Source organism: Egretta garzetta, unplaced genomic scaffold (assembly GCF_000687185.1).
Source record: "Egretta garzetta isolate BGI_Z169 unplaced genomic scaffold, ASM68718v1 scaffold156, whole genome shotgun sequence".
In the NCBI taxonomy this organism is placed as follows: Eukaryota; Metazoa; Chordata; class Aves; order Pelecaniformes; family Ardeidae; genus Egretta; species Egretta garzetta.
Window position 1 is genome coordinate 747,661 of NW_009260125.1, and position 4,815 is coordinate 752,475.

The window sequence follows — 4,815 nt, forward strand, 5'->3', positions numbered from 1 at the left end:
GCATGGCCATAACCTGCCTGTGCCTCCAGTAAGTTGTCAGTTACTGAAAAACAGGTACTCTCTCAGGCCTCTGTATTTTGCCTACAAACCACCATATCTGATCCCATTTCTGCCACTGCATATTTATTCTTCCGTATAAGCTCATGCCCTTCATCACTTGCCATCCCAACCAGGAAGCTGTCACAGTTGCAGCTGCAGCGTAAAGCATGCAGCAAGAACCAGTTTTCAAATTCTGATGGGAAGTAGGCTCGACTTAACCATCTTCACTTCAGAGTAAAAACACCCAATATGCGAAGGACAAACTTGTAAGGAAGTACCACAGAAAATAACTGTCTCCCAAGGAATACTTGTTCTGCCAGTGAATTACACAACTGTCTGAAATAGTAGCAAAATGTTGAGTATCAGGATTTCTGAGATTTATTTCAGGTTCTGGGAAAAGAACATTGTGTGCAGTTGTTGCAACTACTGTAGCCATTTCTGAAATCTATGCCCTCAGCCTTTAGGTCTGTGCAAATTTCCTAATTTTGTTACATAAATGGTTTCTGTTCATGGCTCCATCTGAAGGGACATGACACAATTTCAGTTACCTTCCTTGTAAAAACAGGGGGGAAGGTCTCTCTACTGAGAAGTCGAGGATTCTACACCTCTCATAATTTACTCCTGAGCCTGCCACAGTGTTTATTAATTAGCAAAAAGCTCCTAATATTTAAACATATTCTACTATTTAATGAAGTGGAAACAATTCAAGCCCTTAAAGGGGACTATTATCAAGTTAATTTTTCCTCTTATCTTCTATAAGAGATGTTAGTTACAAAATTCCCATTAATACAAACAGTAATTGCTGCCAGCATGCCAGATCTACCAGCCAAGATATTTCTGAAAACGCTGCATCTTTAAAAAAAAAAAAAAAAAAAACAAACCCAACACCCACACGGTATATGGTCAATCTCAGGTTCTGCTCTTTCTAATTCCTGTTTTTTGTACTGAACACGACACACACACACATATCCCATTAAACATATTTACAATATTATAAAGAGAAGTCCCCGAAATACTGCATGTATACATCTGCTCTTAGAACTGTAACAATTTTATTAAGCAATAAACTTTCTATAAATACTGTTTTTAATTTATATACACATTCTTCTTAACAAACACTCAAAAAAAACCCCCAGAATGCAAAATATAGTGGCCACCTTGAAATAAAATGTTATGTTCCTTTTCTCCTCCTTGTGATTCTAAACACAACAGTAATTTACTGCAACAATAAATCTTGCTCACTGAAAATACTGACTTGGTGTTTAGGAAACCATGTTTATCTGTCACCAGGCAATGCACAGCAGAGTTGTGGCTTCTCGATGAGTACAGTCAGGAAGTTGAAAACCACTCCTAAATGACGAAGTTTGCATCATGCTCTACAAATAGTTATCCAGCAAGTTTTTGAAGCAGCTGAGGCATGAAGCGGCTGAGCTGTCAGAAAAAGCTGCAGTCTCTTATAACAGCCACTGTTCTGTAGGAACATAGTGGCAAATGCTGAGCCTATATTTTTTAAGAAGTCTCTGGAGCAATCCAAGCAAGGAACTGCAGGGTAACAAGCCTTACATGTGTATCTGGCAAGCTCGTCGAAACAATCATTAAAAATAGAACACCATTATACCCGAAAGACTATCTGATGGGGTCTGATCAGCAGTTTCTGCAAAGGAAGATCATGTCTTAGCCTATCAGTATTTTTGAACATGTCAAACTAACTGATAAACAAGAGCAAGTGATAAAACATATGGGGACTTTCAAAGAGTCTTTGGAAGGATGTCAAAGACTTCTAGATAGACTGCTGTTTGTGAAAAGCAAACGGGTCAAAAAACAGCTGGAAAATTGAACTAGATTTTGAGGGCAACATTCTTCATTGCAATAGGCTAACTGGATAATAAAGACTAATAGCAGCATCCACTCTGAATAAAGTGGCCTATTTGTTGCCTGCTCAGGTGCCTAGAAGCTCCTTGGATCGCACACGGCTGGTCTGCCAGCTCTTCCATTCAGTGTCAGTCCAAGGCAAAGCACACACAAATCCCAGGGAGCTCATCTGGGAACCCCCGTTTTCCTTCACATAGAAGCGTCCTAATCCCAAAACTACACTCAGACTAAATCTTCCTAGTCTGCTTTCTTTATGTTCTTCTAGCTTTCACATACCTGAACAACCTGTAGTGACAGAGGCAGACGTTCAGGATCTCATGCAGGATACCGACGCCCTGGTGGCTAGCTCTTTCTGGGGGTTTGAAGCCGCTGAGGACACCTCCAGAAATCGCCACTTCCAACTTTCTAAGTACGCTAACCACTTTTACGAGAAAGCCAAACACAGATGCTCATCACACCGCTGCTTCATCAGGTGCTGGCAGCTAATGTTAGCTTACAAATAAAAAGAGAAAAAAAAAATCACTCCCTAAAGACACATAAGGTCCACACAGTGCTGATGGAGAAGGTCAGGGTGGCCTAGCAAGGCTTCACAACTGTTTTAACCACTCTAAAGCAGTGTTACCACAGTCCACCCCCCTCCTCAGTCACCAGCTTCTGTCCCTCTTTTTACCAGCAGTGGAGCCCACCACACAGGGGACAGCTTCAAGGATCTGACTACCATTACTAAGTAAACGAGCAGGTTTTGCCTAAATTAGCTCCACAGGATCTATGGACGGCAGAATTAGATGAGCACTAATGCGATTGCCAGTAGTGAGGCAGCTCTGACTGAAGCCAGCTTGAACACTCTGGATCTCCACCTGCAAGCCTTCAGAAGTACCATTAACAGAGTGAATCTGGACTAATTAAGACTGTTTCCCCTCTCCTCTGGTGATCAGTTGTGCAATCTGACCTGAAACGTATGTATTTTATTTGAAGAAGAATATTGAAATACTGGGGGAGGGGGAGGTGTTCTCAGAAAAGGTATGAATTATCAACCACTTAAAAGACTCTCCTCTTGAGACAGGCAAGTATGAACAGGAAAATAAGGATTTATAAATTAAATGAGACTTTAAGAAATATACAGAAAATACAGTCAAGAAAACAACAGCTTCCAATAATACAGGGACCTTATTCATTAACCGAGCCTAGAGGATAGCAAAGCCAAACTTCTAACAGAGAAATGTATTACAACACATAATCAGACTGTTAAACTCAGTACCACAGGAAGTCACTAAAGCCAAGATTTTACTCGGATTCAAAAAGAAAGCAGCTATTTAAATGCAAAACAATAAGAAAAAAATAAACAAACACACAGCTGAGGGAATCTCAAGCTTCATGACCTAGGATGCAAGAAAACGTCCAAAGAGATCACCAGGCTGTACACTTGGCCAGCCAAACTCTCTACCTAACCCAACCCCACAATGGCCAGTAGCAAGTACCAAGGAGAATGTATGAGCAACATGGCAAGCATAGAACAAACTGTCCCTTGAGACAGCTGAACATGAAGAGTGTTTAGCTGCCAGGCTGGCATCTGCCAACCACCTAACCCCCAAAAGCATCTGGCACTGGCCAACTTCCAAAATGCAAGGCCCACATGACTTCATATTTGATGCTATAGTGCTTTAATTTCTTCTCCCACTTTGCAATTGCGTTTTATTTTTTAAGAACAAGAACCACAAATGGTTTTGCAAACAGGAGTTCAATCCAATGCTTGGACTTATTCCAGGAAGCCATCTAGCGTCTCTGGAGTACGTCTACCAAGACCACCTCAAATGAACAAAGAATTAAATACTGAACACTGCATGTCTCACTTAAAAGAGTATTCCCAGTACAAGTGAATTTGGAAAAAAATCCTCTTAACACATTTAAATTAAGAAACAAGAGAATAGTTCTATGAACTCTCTGATATCCTCCCCTCAACTAAAAAAAAAAAACCAACCCACAAACATAAGCTGTATTTCCAAATTTCTTCACAGCATAATGGGTATCTCTATATACATATACATGCTTGCTCTAACCTTGAAGCTGGCCCTGCTTTGAGATGGGGTTGGACCAGATAGATGACTTCCAACGACCCCTTTCAACCTAGATTATCCCATAATTACATGTAGAGCATACCCAAACAGTAATGCATTATAGCCCTAATTACTATTAACTCTTTTTTCCCCTATAGGTAATTTATTAAGCTCTTTGTATTCTCTTTACAAATCTGAATGTGATTTCTTCGCGTAGTTAAGTTTCCTCTGTACCCAGCAAGAAGGACCTTCATGAATAACAGCACAGTAAACTCAAGGGAGAACACATGGTATTTTAAAAGTCTTTTATTTATTTTACACGCCACTACATATCTTAGAGTAAGTAGTGGTCAGCTGTCCTTGAACAGCTGGAAGGGGCAGTACCTCTGACAGAGGCATCCTAAAAGAGTTTTGTTTTGTTTTAAGAGTACAAGGATCTTGTCAGGTCATGCAGAGAGGAAATTAGAAAGGCAAAAGCCCAGCTGGAATTTAACCTGGCCACTGCTGTAAGGGATAATAAGAAGAGTTTTTATAAATATGTTAACAGCAAAAAGAGAGCCAGGGAGAACCTCCATTCTCTAGAGGATGCAAGGGGGAACATTGCCACTAAAGACGAGGAAAAGGCTGAGTTACTCAATGCCTTCTTTGCCTCGGTCTTTAATGGCCCGATGAGTTATCCCCAGGGTACCCAGCCTCCCGAGCTGGAAGATGGGGATAATGAGTGGAATGAACCCCCCATAATCCAGGAGGAAGCAGTCTTTGACCTGCTATGCCACCTGGATATCCACAAGTCTATGGGACCGGATGGGATCCACCCAAGAGTGCTGAAGGAGCTGGCAGAGGAGCTTAC